This window comes from Vanellus vanellus (genome assembly GCF_965231255.1).
Source record: "Vanellus vanellus genome assembly, chromosome: 4".
NCBI lineage: Eukaryota > Metazoa > Chordata > Aves > Charadriiformes > Charadriidae > Vanellus > Vanellus vanellus.
The window spans coordinates 75311673-75331833 of NC_138909.1; the positions used below are offsets into that span (position 1 = coordinate 75311673).

Consider the following 20161-nt stretch of genomic DNA (forward strand, 5'->3'; position numbering starts at 1 on the left):
CGCATGAGCATCGATGTCTTCAGAGGTAAGCCGTTATTAATAAGTAAATTCTAAAATGAACGATTCAGATTCATTACTCAAGGCCCTTGAACATGACTAGCGTTTGACGCATATTTTCTGCACGGCGACCTTACTAAAGCAAGACTTCTACTAAGCCTTTCATTTAGATAAGAAGGATGAGTTCCCCAATAAATTAAAATCCAGCATCTGCAGCATGATAAATTTTGATCAAAGCAAATTGCCGCTCCAGGAACTACTTGCAAAATCGCAACAGTCAGTATTTATCTTCTTAAATATCATCCTAACTTCTATTGACTACAAACATTTGAAAAATTGCTTCCTAGTGGTGGGCAGTTAAGACACCACTTGTCTTGCAGTGTAAATGAAACTGGATTACGCCTGTGTGTTCAGTTCCTCATCCACGTACTTGCTTGAAGGCTCACATGTTTGGCCACCACTTGGTTTACTCTGCTGAAAAAGTGAATATATTTGAATAAAATTTGGACTGAGCACAGTAAGAACATAATTCAATTAATAATTGGAAATGGCTATGCTAAATGCTACTTCTGAGATGAAAAAAGTCAACATATTTGAATGAAACTGCTCAGCAGTCACATTAAAATTGAGTCTTTCTTCAAAACATGAATGAAACTGAAAAATGTATAAGGGGTTTACAAAGAAAAAGTTTTTAAAAATAATAATTTTCTTAACATCTTTTAGTTTTTTTCCCCTATGATGTATGACAGATGGTGATACATGTGAGATAAAAATGATTAACTACAACCATTTTCTGCTTGAATTGATACAGTCTCCTTGAAAAGTTACAGCAGCTAGATATATGAATAGATTCAAAGCTTACATTTAGATTTCACAGTAAATAATTCCTAAAAAAACCAAAATTCACCTTCTTTTCCTCGATATGTATGATGTTCCAGATTTGCATTTTTCTTGAAATGGTGTTAATGATTCTGGGTTCCCAACAGTGGTACACAAGCAAAAATTATCCTTGTCTACTTTCAAAAAATTAAATTTTAATGGGATTATTTTTGTATTTAATAGATCAAAAAAGACTGTATTTTCACTTTGTGGTAGAAGATAACCCTAGGATTTGGAACACTCAGGCTTACGCTCTAATGAATAGTTTATCAGTTACAAAACAGAATTGCTGTTTCCTTGATGAAAAATGAATGAATCAATGAATGAGAAGACTATGAAACAACAGTCAATAGATTCATAACCAGGGGACTCACCTGGGATGTAAAAGAATGGGATGTAAACTTGGATATCCTGAGTACAAAATGAAGGCTTTAACTTCAAGGCTAACTAAATTACCCTACAATTTTATCTATATTTTTACTAAAAGCAAAATTTCATGTGCAGGATACTATGGAAAAACGTTAGAATCTGAAGGGGAAAATGTGAGAATGAGAAAATGGTTTCTCACCTACTTTCAAGAACAATCAGCGATAATTCCCCATTTCAAAGCTTTCTGAAAATTCTATAATGTACTGCTGCCTACCTACAAAACCTAGCCAGGAAAGTTTCAAAAAGCTCTAAAACAAAAGAATTAATGATTAACTTTTGACAAAAGAAAAGGGTGTCTGCCCTTCACTTAAGATATTCCATAAATAAAGGGTTTGATTTTGAAAAGTCAAAAACTCAGAGGAATTTATCAGGAGTTTCTCCATTAAGGCTAGACATCTCATTAGTTGCCTAAACTAAGAGTACAGATTATCTATATTTTATCTATAGCCAAAAAAAATAAGAAACTGGCATCTCTTGAGGTTAGTTAACTACTGACACTGGGCTGAGACTGGAGCAACAATGAACATAACCTAAGCACCTTGAAGTTTTTGCCTTCCACATCTGGTCAGCAGTTGACACATCTGAATTTTATCTAAATTGGGAAAACTAGTCTGGAAATCTCACTTTAACTACATCAGAAGTCATCTAAGTTCCCGTTAGCATTAAAACTGATTCATAGGGTGTCTTTTACAGGTTTTAGTGGCCAGTTCTTTATGCCATATGCAAATGTGCATTTATTTCTGTTCTCTACTTTACCATTACTGCAGCGTGCCGACAAATTGTTATGATTATGTGATAATTACTGCTGCATTCTTACAATTTAGTAAATTGGGGGTTTTTTTATGCAAAAGGAAGCAACAGAGCAGCAGGATTATTATCCAGATTTTTAAAATAGGTCTACTATAGCGTTTTTACTGTATAGGAATTTACATGCCATTGATAAATTACAATAAAATATTTAGATTAGTGCATTTGTGCATCCTGTAGGGGGCACTAATACACATATAAAAAGTTCACCGTGTGCAAGTTTTTACTATGTATTTTAAAAGTCACTGTAAAAATGCCTTAAAATACTCTTGAACTCATGAAAAAATAAAAATGTGAGAAAAATCCTCACGTGTATTTATTTCTACAACGCTGAAATGGAGGTATGTTGATATAATTCATTTTGGTGCCTATTAGACCAAAATGAAACCAAAATGTTAGTACCTCCAATTATTGAAAGTCATAGGCTTTTTTGTAGATATGAGAAATAAAATGAAGCTATAATATCAGTTCCTTACAAGGTTGTTAAAAAGTTCCTATTCAATATTACCACTAGTTATCTTAATTATCACCTGTTACGATGGCCTTTTTATTCCTGCTCTTTATTAATGTTCTGGTTTTCTCTCTAGAAGTAAATCACAGAGACGAATACAGCACATTCAAAGCTGGCACTACCACAATGCAAAAGGGCAAATGGCTTAACTTAGATAAGTCTTTACTGCAGTTTAAAATGGAAATTCTGCAGCTGCGAGAGAGAGGGTGAACGCCCAGCAGTAATTTTGTCACTTAGTCTTCTCACCTCCAAGTCAGCAGAGCAGTCAAGCAACCCTTTTAACGCAGCAACGAAACAGAAGCAGGTGTATTTTAAATCAGTCAACTGCAACGGCTGTAAACCACCAACGGTGACGTTAGCTAACGCGTGCCTATGCGCGATCTGTACTAATCACGGGAAAGACACCACATTTTCTCCAGTAAAGGACAAGGTATTAAAGCATGCTGCAGTATGCTAAAGCTGGCCAAAATATGCATCTTTTGCCAAAGACTCAGATGTTCTTGCGGGCAAGAGCCACAAGCGAGTTGCCACATACCTTGCTGTGGGAAGAGGGTTTATGGCAGTAATTTACTGCTAGATCTACCACTCCATTTTCAAGCCAGGACTGAGCTGGTCACAGAGCAATTTATCAGTGCCAGTCTCCGTACTCCCTTCTATGTCACCAAGGACTCAGAATACAGCCCCGATTCAGATTACCTGGCAAGTCTTGTAACAGCCCGGCTCTGCTGTGCGTCTTGTGGCACAACCCTAGTCTAGTCTTTGCTCTTATACTGTTTGTGAGTCAGGAGAGACTCAAAAATCACAATTCCATCACCGCTGCAATATGCCTATCGTAAATTTACTGTAAGACTTTTAAGGTTTAAGCACTTTTCATTGCCTTGCTGCATACCAAGGCATGTCTGGCTAAAACTAGCAAAGCAGGCTCTACTTCTGCATCAAAATTCGGAGCGGTCAGCTGCCAGAGAATCCTGTTGTTCGCGTCCTCTTAGACATTAAACTACATTATGTTCAGGCACTTTCAGAACAGACTACTGAACACCAGGCACCAGGATTGTCATGTCTAGGGAACAGAACATCGTACAGTTTGGCAGTCATCTTGAAACCAGTTCTTTTGCTTTATCACTTTTAAATTAAAATTACAGAAAGAATATGTTTCCTATGTCCAGCTATCAGCACAAGACCTTAACATGTTCAGAGACAGGTTAAGAGACGAAAAAGAAAACCTCTCTTATTTTGCCTTTCCTTCAGATCAACTCTAAGAGGTATTTCTTTGTATTATCCAGTTAACAAACTATCATGATGCTTACCAACCCAGCCTTTCAGCTTTCACTGAAAGAGAACCTCACTTGGAAAGACCTCTGTTTTTCCATTCTTAAATCTTCCAAGGGAATTTATTTCTTTTAGAATCAGTCTTTCCTGTCCTTTAGTCTCCCTCTCCCCTCCAGACATCTTATCACTGTAAGTAACGTGTTCTTTTTTTTTTTTTTTTTTTCAGCAGGATACTCCCTCTGCTTCTTTCCCGGTTTTGTATTGAAAGTTCCTTTTAATATTCATACTGATTTTTCACATTAATGCTTTCCCAAAATGAAACTGTTTTGAGTTACTGTTAGTTTTGCTGTCATGAACCGTATTTTCATTAAAACTTCAAATTCAGAAACTTAAATTGGTACTCAAAAAGACTACTGCATCCAGCTCTGGGGCCCCCAACATAAGAAGGACATGGACCTGCTGGAGCGTGTACAGAGGAGAGCCATGAGGATGATGCGAGGGCTGGAGCACCTCTCCTATGAGGAGAGGCTGAAAGAGTTGGGGCTGTTCAGCCTGGAGAAGAGAAGGCTCCACGGAGATCTTATTGCGGCCTTCCAGTACCTAAAGGGGGCCTACAGGAGAGCCGGGGAAGGACTTTTTACTGGGGCATGTAGCGATAGGACGAGGGGTAATGGCTTTAAACTGGAAGAGGGCAGGTTCAGACTGAGCATTAGGAAGAAGTTTTTCACTGTGAGGGTGGTGAGGCACTGGCACAGGTTGCCCAGAGAGGTTGTTGAGGCCCCATCCCTGGAGGTGTTCAAGACCAGGCTGGAGGTGGCCTTGGGCAACCCGGTCTAGTGGGAGGTGTCCCTGCCTATGGCAGGGGGGTTGGAACTCGATGATCTTCAAGGTCCCTTCCAACCTAAACCATTCTATGATTCTATGATTTTGCTTTCATCCTAAATCTAAATATAAACCAGGGAGGCCAGGCCAAGAATGACAGCGAGAAGAAAAAAAATTGCAACTATAAAAAGCCTGAAAACAGTCCTGACAGCCAAAACATGAAACAAACTTGTAGCTAAATACTCTTTCTGCGCAGTATGCTTTATCTATTGCGTTTTCTCTCTTCCACACTGAGAGTGTAAAAGCAGATTAAAGAAGTAGTCCATCTTTTGGTAATGCTGCTAAGATAAAAATAGCAAAAATGACACAGCTGGTTTGCTTGATATGAAAACAAATATTTTTTTAAAGGTATTTCCCTTTGATGTTTAATGAGAAAAGACTTTCAGATATAACTACCAACACCATATCGTGCTTTTGACCATAAATCGGGAAAGGAATTTTTCAAGCGAACCTAGCATTCGGCTGCCACCAGTATTTCGCTTTGTTGATCTTGGATACATTCCGTGTCTTAGCGTGATATCCAGGTAGTTTGAAAGCTTTACATGCTGCTGTATCTAGACCTTTGACCACCATAACATACTTGCTTTGCAGAAAGTGATGCAGAAAAAGGACATGAAAAAGCACTATTCCTAGTTGCACTGTAAGTGGTGTAACCTATAGTACTTGCTGTCACTTCTATCACCCTTTATGTATCAGATTGCTTTAGAACGATGATGACTTCAGGGCAAAGTCTCCACTTGAGCTAAATGACATCTTGGCATTTCTAAAGGAATAAGGCTGCCTGGAAGAACTGAAAGGCACCTCTGTGCGTGTGCGTGTGTGCGTGTGCTTGGACCTATGCTCTAGCAGTCTTCTGTCATGCTAACACAATATGTTTTAAATGTTTTACAAATGTGTTACCTAATACCTTCAACGAAAACCAAGATATTTGCTAAAGAACAGTTACCATAAAACTGAACTCTAATGCTTTCTAAGTAGGAACAGCGAGATAAAAATATTCCAATATACCCATTACTGATATTAGTGTTGACAGGATCAATACAAGTGTTCTTCATACATCAAAACAGTAAAATTCCTGGTATGTATATTCACTTCATTTTATCTACGAAAGTAATATATACCATCAGGAAACATTGACATGTAGGTTTTAGTGGGGGCTACCAACTATTCTATGATGATTTCTGAAAGGTGAGGTCTTTAGTTGCTTTACCCTGCTAAGCTCATTCATCCTATCCCTTCTTCTGGTCATGAAGCGTGCTTATTCATGCAGCCTTCTCATCTTCCCCTCGTCTTATAGAACCTTACTTAAAAGTGAAGTCAAAAATACATGCCAGAAGTAACTAACTTCTAAAACAGAAGTATAGGAAATACACTATGCAAAGAAGGACTGTACACAGAAGGAAGTAAAGAGCAAGAGAATGGTCCCCTTTTATGGCCCAAACCAAATTCTTTTCATTGTGTCTCCAGAAGGATAAAAGGGTAGCTGTATAATGTTATTTTAGAATGCCAACGTGGTTAACCATGGATGCTTTAGTTTACCAAGATATGATCAAAACCAGCCACATTTGTGGTGTGTTCTTCCATTCATCCAGCTCTAATGCCTTTTTATTAATTAATGCTGTGAAACGACAGCGTGTCGTAGTGTTGCTCTTTGTTTCAAAACACTGCAGTGTGGCACGAACTTTGCTCAGTATCTTATCTTAGGAATGCCCACCTGAAAGTATACGGTTTGGACCAGTATACTTCATTGTGATAACATTTACTCCAATAGGTACCAAAAAGCCTGCATTCCTAGATTAGCACTGATCTCCTAGGTCTGGAATGGAATAGCCCAAAACTCTGTCCCTCAGTTCAAGTAAAACGAAAATAGTTAATAAGACCTGACAGGAGATCACTCAAAGAAAAAATATATAATATTAATTGCACACTGTGTTAGGCACAATTGTACAAAGAATAAAGATTGAACTCTTTTGGAAAAAATAATAACAATTAGAAATGACAGTCAATGAAACTAATGAGAATGACTTTTAGAAATGTATCAGGCATAAAGTACATGTTAGTGCAAGTAGATTAATTGAAAAGCAGAGAAAAGATAAATTTTCCCCAAGGAACTTAAATACAAAATAGGAAGAGATCCTTGCTAAATTATTTATAAATTAATAAATGGGGATGATAATTAGTGCAGAAGGAAAACCAAGTGCCTCAATAAAATCTCAGCCATAGTCCAACATTCTAAGAACTATTTATTACTCTAGCCTTGCAAAGTTCCTCATTACATGTTTTAGCTTCAGTGGTACAACTCAGTGCACCAAAATTCAAGCATGCATTTAAATGCTTTATAGGATTACTGCCAGAATGCTTAGCTGTCGGCCGTGCAAATTCAAACCCAAAGGATGGGCAATGTCACTCTGAAAAACGTGCTCAAACCAACAGGCAACTAAAATGACAAAACATGGGTGAGAAAAATGTATATTTCAACAATCTATATAGTTCGTAGCTGCTTTTGAAAAGCTTTGGTGAACTTAAGCATCAATTTAGTTTATTCATTCAAGGCTCATTCTTTCTCCTATACAATTAAAAGGCAAATCTTACACTGATTTCAAGCTCCAGGCTACTAGTCCCAGTTGATGGGGGCTGACAAGGATAGAGGAGCAGCATCACATGTTTTATATGTGCTTTTGATAAATTTTCTCTAGAATGCATTTACTGGCAACTATGTTTGCTATCACAATTTTTTTGAAAATGAGTATGGCAAAATAAATCTCAGCATTTTAACTACAAGTTTTGCACAGGCAACTAAATTCCAAGGATTAAGCTTATCCAATGATGAGACAAACATACTTTTGATGTATGTCAAAAAAGCTTGGATTTCAAGTCCGAACGATTCACAAAAAAGTAGTCACGACCAAAACACCATCACAACTTATTTACTGAAATTCAAACAATTAAATACAAGAGAAATACAGTTTGTTCACAGAAGTTTCACAACTGGAAAGTCACCCATTTCTACAGTGGAGCTGCTTAATACAACTTTTAAAAAAGGTATTAGTTCTGTTCTGAGAAACTTGTCCGAGTCTGGTGATAATGATACATTTAGAGAGGCTAGGCTGTCAGGGGCCCTTAGATCAGTCCTATGATTGTAAAATTACTGTCCCTGTTGGGTTCAACTTATCTGGACCTAAATAACCACGTGACAATCAAATTTAGGAATTAAAGCCTAAGAAAGAGGTAAGAAGAAGAAATAAATTAAATATTTAAAGAAAGAGACTAGCTGAGGTCTGGAGAAATTGAGAGGGATTCCCCAAGAAAGATGCTTGCTCTGGTCTGGGAAGCCCATTTGAAAAGCTTCAGGGATTTCTTAAAAGCGTGGACAAAGCAGGAGCAGAAGATCTATGGAGTATACGTTTCTTGCCAGGAATACCTGACCAGGCATAAACGTAGTATCACATAGCTGAATAAAACCTAATAAATTCTGCTGAGAGCCAGGGCAAATTCAGGCAGACTAAGGTCTCCATCAATGCAATCAGCAGTTTCAAGACCATTCACACTAGATTGTGTCTAGTTAGATTTCAAGTAAGGGGAAAACTTGTTTGCATCCACACACAATATACTGTTCAGACTTACCTTGAAATTCTCGTCTGATGATCAGATCTCAGAAAAAGGAGGCTTCTCCCTGGAGAAGTGCCTGCTGGGAAAAACTGGTTTGGCTGGTAGATGGAAGAATCTTGAATAGGAGTAGTAGTACATAACGAAGTTCTACTCTATCTGAAAGTGTTGTGTTCATCTTAATGACAGGTCTCCCAAGAAACACAAGCATTCATGGCATAAAGAAATAAAGCTGTTGAGCAGTCCCTGATTGACAGAAATGGTCAACCAGTGACTGGTCAACAGCCATGTGGAAGGGATGAGAACTCTGAAGGACTTCCCTGGAAGGATCCAGAGCAAAGGTGTTAACCATTTGCGAAGAAGTGCAGACAGCAGAGCTGCTCAATGGCATGCCTGCCTCTGAAAGCACAGGCTGAAAGGCAGCAGAGGAAACCAAGCAAGAAGGTGCTGGTTCTGTGGCTGTACAAACCCTACTTGCTGGACCTTGGTTGGGGACGCATGCCCTTCCTTCTACAGCAGAGGGATATTCCACCTCTCTCGTGATGCCCCATTGTGTTGTGACTTTCTCAGGATTTACGGAGACACTTCAGTGATCCTCTATTCAATGAAAAAGAAAGAAACTTAAGAAGGGAATAAAATTATTTCCTATTGCTTTACTTTGTAAAAGAGGAAAAGGAAGCTTACACTTAGCTTGAACAGAAACGCTTTTATGCAAAAGTCAAAATGAGAGTTTTGTAATTGACAGGTTTCCTGAGTGATTAGTTAGGGATACAAACGGAGAGCCAGGTGCGAAGGCATAGACTGATCTCTTTTTTTCGTCATGTTACCCACCTGTTTTTTCATACTAAACACTGTATTAAAGCTAAAAAAAACCCCTTCAATAATATAAATAAAACTACAATGAGGAGAAATGTACCTAACACATGATAGTAAGAATTATTGTAGTGTAAATTTCTGCCAGTATTACATATAGAACAAAACCAGTATATTGTTATACCGGCACCTTCTAGACATTACTGAAACCTGACTGACCTTGTTAAATTGTCTGCCATCTCCACCTAGTCTTGCTAAGTGTTTTATATTTAAACCTCATATAACCTACTAGTTTCACATTTTCTATAGGGACTTTGTAAATAATATGCATGTTACATTCATCAACTTTAAATGATTTTCCCACAAAAACATTCTTGTTTTTATGGAAAGAAACTTTTTATAACTTCTGGTATATATTCCAGTGTGAGGTAGGGTTACTTTAGTGACTAATTGCTCTGATAAATAAAAGCTCAAAAAAGCCCAAAATATTAGTTAGTCATAAAGCATTAAAATGCAATAAGAAATAAGCATTTAAAATTATTTAAAATAATTAACGATTCTATGTGAGTAATACAGCTACATGCGACATTTAAAACAGAATCAATGCACAGAAGGCTTCTTTTAAACAAGCAGAAATTTATGAGACGTGTGCCTGCCTATAATAGTGACAGCCGCAAAGAGCTGCAAAGCTTCACATTACTCTTAAGGTTAGAAAGAACAAATTTTATTGAATTTACATTAGTTGGCTTGTGACTAGAGGTAAAAAGAAAATCTCTGGTAAGGCTGATTCCTTGCTGTGATCAGTAAGTTCGAAACCAAATGAGGATCAACCAGCTCATCTTCAATAGATGTTGGTATGATTTGTTCTGTAGAAGAAAATGAAGGAAATTCTATATTCTGTACAGCCAATGTTTCACTATTTTTTCCATTAAAACATCTTTCTTTTTTTTTTTCTCTTGTTTTTTAACTGACAGCGAGCATCCCTTGTTTTTCAACAGGCTGTTTCTCAAGGCCTCAAGGCTGATATCATATTCCCTTTGATATTTTTTTATTCAAGCTCAACAGCACCATCTTTTTCTCTCTTCCCTCAGAGATCATGCTTCTGGTCAACTAATAAATCTCTCGGCTCTGGATTCTATCCAGTTGTTTACTGAACAATGGTACACCAAAGTGGACTAAGCATTTTGGAGAGGAACTTACCGGTCTTGAATAGAGAAGAACATCTGCAGGCTCTACTCCTGGTTTACACGTTCTAGCTTCATCGTGTGATGCTCTTCAGTTTGTGATCCAAAATCCTCCCTAACCCTTTTTATGAGGACTCCTATCAGCCTTACTTATGAATTCTCTGAGGTTTTAAGATTGACCTCTGGAAGTCAATTTGATTTTGTTTTGCTGTTGTCTTTCCCCGTAACTTTCAAACAGGGAACGTTACATGGTGGCTGCCCTCTCACAGATTTCCTTCCACCTTCGCATTCTCAGTCCCTTCCCACTGATCAGCAACACTCCTTACGTTACTTTTTCAACATGGTGTCATCCTTATAACCTATTAATCTTTCATACAGTCTGTGTCTTGATCTTTTTCTTTTTTCCAACAGTTGTCTGTCTCTGTAGTTAAAAGAGACAAGAGGCCCCCAAACATTCCAAAATGCTGTCACCAGGCCCTGTGCATTAGATGATTTTTTTTTTTTTTTTTTTTAAATAAAAAGCTTCATCTGTATAATCTTTTTGGTTTGGTGGTCAACATTACCACCTAGGTTCTTTGCCCTTTCATCAGTACCCATGAAATATAAATCCATTTGCATTTTGAACCTCAGAGCAGTCATACATTCTTCAGATGCATCCCTTTCTGCCTGGATATTGAGGGTTTTTTTGCTTCATTCTCTTTTTATGAGATGATTCTTACCACATATAATTTCATTTCTTGTATAGAACATGTGTTGACTTTTGCTACTCTTCCTTCTGGAATTTACATCACCGATTCTGAATTCTTATACATTTCTCTCTACACTTAATCTTCATACACACTTCTGTACTTTCTGAACCTTGAGCAAAGCCATATTGTTATATACTTTTGCTTCACATATAAAGGCCTATATACGTTGATGATATTTTTCTAGAGCCAAAATGATGGCTTATTCTGTTTGTGTCTTGGTACGCTGAACTTAATGCTGTCAGACACTGTGAAGTGTAAACTTGTCATTAGCCACAATGAGGATAGGAATTTAAATTCACAACGTAGGCTGAAGGCTGCAGGCCATATTTTTGTGGGCGATACAATATTTTTTTTTCTGGAGTTGCTTCCCGTGGCTGAAATTATTCCTAGCTTACAGGAGTCTCTTATGAATAAGCTTTGAGATGTACTGCAGAGTAGAAATGATTTGAATCTATATTTTTCACAGCTTTGACTGCATACCTGCTTTATAAATAGATCTATGGATAACAGTGAAGACCAAGATGTTACTGGTGGAAATCTGCAAACTTTTCTTCTGAGTAAAGCTTTGTTTCAAACTCTGCTGTGGACTCAAACAGTACCTCCCTGTGAGGATTTCTGTAATTATTCTTTCTGCTACTTTCTACTCAAATTTAGAGTCAAGATCTTCCCTTCATTCACATAAGTTTTGAAAGTACGATGTATGCCATGAAATACTCTAGTATAATCTCACCATGCAGTTTACAGCTACTAAATACCTTAACTTGTACTGAAAGTTGGGTAAAAAAATTGCCTTAAGATCGGATAAAAATAAAAAAGACACTTTGTAGTGGTTTCAGAGGAAAAAAAAAGTGCAGTTCTGACATGTATTACATAGCCCACAGAAAGAGCCACATCTGTATATTGTCTGAGAAAAGTCAAATGCCTGCAATATTTCCTAAAAATGTAATAGCATTACTCCTATTCTGAAGGCTTTACAAATTGAAATCCAAACGATCTCATCTTCTAGCATCTAATGAGAATCCTGTTCCAGGACAAAGCAAGATATTTTTGGCCTGCATTATCATCATTATAGGGCAAGTATTTGGAGCCAAACACTCTCTTCATTGAACCATTGCAGCCTAATTCGGAGACCCTTATAATAACCCTTATCTCCAACAATAAAATTTTGTTTCCAGGCAGAAATAAATCACAAGCAAGTATTTTAAGGCAAAAGAAGAAAACAGGAATGCTAGAGCTCCTTTATGATTCACCTTTCCCTCCTGTGAGTAGCTATGTCTTAAAAATAGAGATGGGTCTGACTGCTGTAATTTAAATGTGCATTTTCAAAACTCCCAAAGCCTGAGGACATGTGAGTGTCAGGCTTAGCTCAGGTTTTAACAGTTAGAATTTCAATACAGAATCTGAATCCGGTTCACATCCAGTTCGTGCACCAAAATCTTCTGAATATTTAGTGTATGTTATCCAAACAAGCTGTTTTGCTTTGATTTAAGAGTTATCTCAGCTTACTCATAATGGGGCAATTTTCCACTGTGCTTTAACCCTTATGTTGGCCGTGTGGATTTGCCTGGTATCACGCAATTCAGGCCCTTCAAAATTAGAACTGCTTTAAATTGCATCTCTGGACTCTGCACAGTCCTTAACAGTGACTGTGGAATATGATTGGGAATAGGATGCAGATATTAGCAATTTTTCCAAAAAAATATTCATTCTTATATTGTTCACAAATACCCAATAACTTAATTTAACTTGAAAACCAGATTCAATCTGGAAGTTAGAATCAGTCTTTGGATCAATACTGCCCTGTACCAGAGCAGAGCAAATAGTCTCTTCTCCAACTTTGGGAAGCCGCTGGCTGTGTGCTGCAAAGGAACAGCTCAGACAAGTACAGAATTACCTCGAAAACATAAGCTCTATCTAACAGAATTAAATAGCTTAAAGCCTAGAAGGAGAGGAAAGGATTAACATCTGTCTTCTCTCATGATGTTATCATGAAAAAAGGAAACAAAAAAAAGTTTAATATGGAAGCAGAGGCATTCAGAAAGCATGGATTACGGAAAGGTTGACTCTCTCGGTAAAGGATGATTTTCCTCTACCTCAACATGAAAAGAATGTCATTTTGCCGTTTTTTTCCTTTCTGCTGCCTAACTATATGCTGGTTCCTTCTATGTCTCTGTCTATAGAACAGCCTCGTTGAGTATTTATGTCTCTGTCTATAGAACAGCCTCGTTGAGTATTTTTCAGTGGAATGGCTGTAAGAAATTGAACATATTTTCCTGGGCTGGCAGAACTGCTTAAACATTTATCTGCTTTTTGGTCTATTCCCTTTTCAGAAAAACTTCTTTTATCAAGGCTTCTTTCTCTTTACATACATTCCTGAGACCAATCATTCTGCTCCTTGGCACGTTTTTGTTCGAGTGCCAAAACCCCAAAATCTTTCTTTTGCAAACAAACTGCTATTATCCTTAGGTCAGTATAGTCCTCCGACAATCTACATAGCCGCCTGCAAGCTGATGTAAGCGCGCACTGCCTGGAATCTGAGCTGGCGGGATGCCTTCTAGCCTTAACCAGAAGATATAAATCTATTTGTGCACTGTCCTGGATAAGAAATTTATTTATTTAGTCTCACCACTTTTAGCCTGCCTATAAAACTTCCAGTTCATAGACAGCTTGGAGCTCCCATATATTTATGTTTGCAATCAGCTCTGCAGTTGTACCTCCAGAGGAACGCTCTGACAGGTTGCTCTGTTGCCAGGTGGATACCTGCAATAATATTATCTTTCAATCAGAGCTCTCTTCGAGACAAGTCTGGACATTAAGTGCTTCCTTGAGATTTAAATAAGCTTATAAGAAAGCTTGTTCATCCAGCACGTTTTGGTGTTCATATTACTGCCGTCATTACTGAGGAAACACAGGAATTCTATGTATGTAATGCATTTTTGCTACAGACAGATGATGATAAAAGAATCCTGGTTCATTCAGCGTTCAGGGTACCGAGAGTCTGGCATATCTACTTAAAGGTTTAACTTTTTACTACAACATCAAATACAGTAGTTTTACTGTGGTCATATAATTTGGCTGCATAAGCCAACTTAAAGTGATTAAGTGCTTCCCTTCATCTTGTGCCACTTCCCTCTCCAAACTCTGTCTCTCCTGAATGACAATCCACCAAGTGAACGTGGCAAATCCAAGATCTTCTTTCCCATTCAGACTGAAACTCCTATTCAGTCTCTGAAGGCACTAGATCTAAGCCTACTGTAATGACAACATACATCAAATAATCATTTATTTTTCTACATTTCAGTACTTGTTATAAATATTTTATTTCTGCTCTTCCAACCTAATTTGCAATTCACATATATTTCCTCATATTCCTGTCATATTTTCTTTTTATAGCCATAAGCCATATTTCTACTTTATCATTTCATTTTAACTACTCTGGAAGGCCTTTCTATATCTCAATTACCTGCAGACTCACAGTCCTACAGCATAATCTTAAAATCAAAACCGAGGTACTGATGTACTCCTCTGCATGTTAATTCTGGATATTATTAGAATATAAGTATGTAGGCATCTTCTGAAGCTTCCTTCATACGTCAAGGCTCTCATCTTTCATCCAGTGAAGTAAATAGCTTTGATCAACGCCACACTGAACACACTATAAGCATATACTTTTGCGTAATGAAAGAGAGACTCACAGCCCTTCACAGATTTTTCCCTGACACTGCTCTGGTGTCAAAGTAGCTTTGACCTACGTCTGTCCGGCTATTAATCTGAGAAAATTTCCATTAAAACTGGAGTATGCTACCTCCTGTCCTTCTCTGACTTCAGCCTTTCTACAAATCTTTGCTATTTGACACGGAAGAAGGCTCAGGGGAGGTCACAAGGGTCTGTAAAGTTTTTACGCCTCTTCTTTCTCGTTTCTTCTGTGGCTGCTAGCAACCCTGTACGAGCCTTATTACAACTGCAATTCCCACGATGAGATCTATTATTATGTTTGAAATACGGAAACAAAGTCATCTTCAGCTGATTATATCAGCTCACACAATACAGACACGGAGCTCCACATATCTGAAAATTTTTGTGTTTCAATAAATTATGGAAGCAGTTGAACTCTATAGAACTATTACTAAAATCTTGGTAAATCGTTAACTGACAAGTTTTTAATTAGTTTCTTACTTATTTTTAAAGGAAAAATATTACTGTTAATATATTATTTATTATCCTTATAACAAAACTCAGGTTTATACAGAAAGGACTTCAGGTCCTGTGCTAAAACAGTTCACAAAACACAGATGTGCAGCAATAAGGGATGAAAGAAAATAAGCCAGCAGTTAAGAAAGTAATAGAAAACAAAACAAATTAGTTCTCCAGGAAGGTGAGTAATATTTTCCAAACAATCTAGACTGGGTTGTTTACAAGAAGTGATACAGCTTATTTGCTGCATCTAGAAAACAGAATTGGATTTGACTACAGACCAGCAATGGCTTCTGATGGAAGACCTACATGGTTTACTTTGCAAATTCATTTTTACCTTGCCTTTTTTTTGACATGATTAATAAAAAAGCCACATGTGCAAGTACAACTGATTTAGAAGAAGGTACCTAAACCTGTAAGAAATCAAGTTACGCTATTGTTTTTATGAGTCTTGGAAGAAGGGTCAGAGATAAAATCATGGTTAAATAAAGAACGCTACAGCTAAGTCTGAATGAAGTATATAGATCAGAAGAACATGTAGGAGACAGTGTGAGAACTGAATTGAAGTTTCTTCTTCAAAAATCAGAGAGAGAATCCCTATCAAAAAAGGAAAATCTTCATATTGTAAGTTTAATGAAAAAAAAAAAAGTTTATGATAATGTGCTTTTAGCCTTAACTGAGCAAACCACCTCAAACTCAGGAGGACAAAAAAACCTTAGTTACCTTGTCCAAAAAAGTAGGTGTTTTGCTTAGAGCATAACTAGGTGACCTCCACTTTTGTTGAGTGCTTCTTATGCAGCTGCTAACTGCAAGTTTGGTTTAAGAAAAAAGAGGAAGACTTCTTTCATAGCAGTGTCTCAGGAAAACGCGTATTGAGCTAGGTCTTCTTAATCTGTTTTCTCACATGTACTCCAGCAGGCATAAAGCTGGGTAGCGATATATGCTTGCACTCCCACCTACAATACAACGTTTTCAAGTTCTGCTATAAGAATATCTTATAGAGATAATATTGCAATTAAAAGACATACGAGATGAAAGCATGGGGCAGAAACCTTTGTATTAAGATTTAAATAACAGAAGTAATAATGAAACAGATACTCTTGCTCTGCTATTGCAGATGGAGTGAAGAAGACTCCACGATGCTACAGACGCTGTCCATTCATTGGGACAGGGCGAATATAAGGGATGGAGGAAAGTTTAACCAGGTGCAGAAAGGAACCTGTGAGTCCACCAGGAACTCAGCTGCTTATTCCTGCTTGTTTCCCAGCTCTTTGGCAACACGTTTACTTCATCGTGCCTTTCTCTTCCCTCCCTACGGAGCTCCATGATACGTGTTAAGCTTGATGGCAGGAGACACCCCTGCACGAAGAGGCATTGGTCAGCTGCAATTCCAACAGCTGTCTGACAAAGCAAAGTTTGAATCTTTTTTCTTCTTTCCTTGAATAATAAAGGAGAAAAGAGCTAACGCAGTTAAAAGAAAAAGCAAAAGCAACGATGGACGGAAGAATAGGAAGTCTAAATTAAATCAGCCAACTGCCTAATTCTAAAGTGAGAGACTCTTAATAGGGAAATATATAGCTGCAGTACCTCTGAAACAAAAAGTACTACTTCTGACTTCATATTTTGCTTATCTGGGAAATACACTGATATCTGGATTACCTGCTGCTTTCTACTATACCTTTTTCCCTGGAATAGGCTGCCTATATAAAAATTTACAAATAAAAATGCTACAAAAATAATCCATGAGAAGCTGTAAGCTTAATCTTTCGAGTTTTTATTAATCAAGAGTTTCCTATAATGCTTTATGATAGATTGCTTTTTAAAGCTGTGCATTACAAAAGCATTCTTCTGAATTGAGAAAAATATCATATAAAATAAATCCCACGTTGTTATAGTGGTTCATAAATGTCCATGAAATGGGTATGCTTTAGAAAATTAGTTATCAAAATGTATCATTTATTGGGCTCATCCACAGTAAAGTGTTTCCAAAGAGACACTATTCACAGCTACGCAAGAAAACAGAATCAGGTTTTCATTGTTGTACCACACTTAAATATCTACATGTGAGAGTTTTATCTCCAAATAAGCACAACTTATTTTTGCTTTTTTGATATTCATTGTTTGTTTTCTCTGTTCTTCCATAACTCCTTTCCTATTTCACCCCAAGGCACTGTGACTATCAAAACACAGGCTTGAGAAAAATACACTAAAAAAAGATTTCTGGTTGATGTTTGACATTATGGTGCCTTGCCAGGTTTCATCAGTCACATCATATCATCTCGAGTCATGCAGTCTGATCAATGCAACTCACAGGGACTCATCACCTTTCATGTGTTTGCTGAAGAATTTAAAGGTATCACACAATTTTTGGACAGAATTCAAAGAGCTAATATATGAAAGATTTTTGTTATTTTATTCATCCGTGAAGATAGAATTATTATTTTTTAACCTTTGGGGGATTTTTTTTTTTTTTTTTTTAAATATTTTACTTGAGATTGCATGGTTCATACAACTTTTAGTCTCCATTGGGAAATCAATGTTAAATAATTTGAGCTTTAGAATGAAGTCAACAGTGAAGCATAGATGTCTCATTATAGCTTTATTATTTGGCTGCAGATTAGTACTTATGCTGCAAAAACAACTTTTAGGGATACAGAAATTGGGATCTGAGATCATTCTCTCTAAGCCTTTCATAAATGCTCATTCATTTAGAAATCTAATACTCTTCCCTTCATTCTGTGGGATATTTTCTCCTTTAACAAGACAATAGAAGGGTTAACCTAAACTGGGCCCTAGGGATTTAAAGCATAAAATTTTGAAATTAGCCTTTTATAGCCTCATTATAAGATAGTTTACTAATGAAATCTGATTTCAAGAGAAGATGATTATCCAGAGATTAGGAAGAATGCTTCCAACTTCATTAAATTACTTTTGAATAAACACAAAAGATGACAATAATTTTAAAGTGATTTTAAAAAATAAATTACTTTTTCAAATTATACTTACAAAACACCTAAACATATTTATCTAAAAAAACAGCCCAAAATACTGGACATTAGATTATTTAATAGCACATAATTTTTACTTGGCTTCATGACCTAAATAACAACATTCAGAACCTGATAAATGCTCCAATATGCATATTTTCTTTGTGACATTTAAATGCTGCCTTAATTTTTATTTTTTCTCATATATGTGCAAGTATTTAAGTCAATGTTTTTATAGTTTTAACCCTAAAATAATTTTTCTAGTTCAATGAAAGAATATATTTGAGAATTTAATCCTAACTCTGACTCATTTTTCATATTAGCCACAGAAGGAAAATCAATTACTTGTACAAACAACTCCAGTAGGTAGATTCTCCAGTGGGACTCAACAAGTATACAGTAATCCTTGAAACTCAGACAAATGTATCAAAGCAGCACTAACATAGGTTTCCCTGGACTTTACGTACTTTTTTTAATAATTTCTCTTTAATTTCTCTTAAACTGGGACACACACACACACACGACACAATATAAATACATACAGTCACGTGTATTTCTAGAATTAAGGAGAAAATCCTGTTCTTTTCAGAAGAAACAATCTTATATCCCATGCTAAGCATCGTTGAATAAATTCTCATTAGCTCTTCTGCTTTCTGTACCACTGATGTCAACAGGTGCTTTGGAACTTGAGACACTTTGGAGTTAACGGCAGTTGAGCAGTGCTTTGCTTTCGAAGGCTGATAAAAAAAATTACCACGACATCTACAACTTATGATTACATTTCTCAGTGGCAGGAAATCTAATCCTCAGTGCCATTTGTAAGACGTTCTGGTTTTTAACTTATGATAGACTCTTTAAAATTTCCTATCTCAACTGTACGTTTAGGATTAACTTTCTCTGCATTTAATACTTTGATCGAGTTTGAACCCTAGCAGGATTCAGCATGATTCTCTTTTTTCTTCTTGTGTTCTTCCAGTTATTGTCTTAGGTTTTAGTATGGTAGAATTCTTGTACAACTACTATCTGTGAAGACTGCTGCTGACTCAACAAAACACTAATATCTCCCTCTCCTAACTCCAAATTTGGTAAACCAATACAGTTTAGCGTATTATACCGGATACTTCATCATCATGCTTGCAAAAGCCTTTTCTTTTGGTTTAGCAGTATCAAAATAGGTTGTTTGGCTTGAGAAGATGGACAGAGGTCAGATAGGAATGAAACAGGAACAAAAGTTATCCCACACAGACTGGCAAGCAACGGTCTCAAGGCCTAATGAAGAAAGTTCAGTCATAGCTTGACCCTGGACTTCCTGGATCTATTTTAATGCTATATCTGGCATTACATGGAAGAAGAACGACCTAATTTTAATTTTTTTTTTTAAAAAGGGCTTAAAGTTGCTAGTAATGCATTTCTTAGTTTTACAGACCAGAAAGGGATAATTTAACATAATCATCATAAACCAGAACCATCTTATACTTTCTAGGCAATTGAACTTCCAAACTAGCAGGTTGATTTCAAACTCTGTAACTCAGGCGGCCCCAGATACAGACTAACCTAAAGCTAAATACCCCCGGCTGGTGAAGCAACTCAAGTTTTTATCTTATTCTTGATTTGAGTGGATGGCTCAAGTCCAGCCCAAGTTCAGATAAGATTTTATTAAACAGTCAAATTTAAAGCATTGACCTAAAACAAACTCAGGTAACTGAATTTTTTTTAATAAGTTAACACATTTCTAATATCGAATGCGTTACTGATAAATATATGTATGTAATGATGACAGCAAAATACCAGTGAGAATTATTTTTCTTATTCTGTTGAACAAATGTTCAATTCAAGACAAGGTTTCTACTTACT

The 20161-nt window shown here is 36.8% G+C and overlaps 1 protein-coding gene across 1 annotated transcript in view; it reads right to left on the bottom strand.

The window, feature by feature from the left end:
• Positions 1-20161, bottom strand: part of SGCZ (sarcoglycan zeta) — a gene marked incomplete at both ends in the record, with an annotated part of 532526 nt that overhangs the window by 56275 nt on the left and 456090 nt on the right.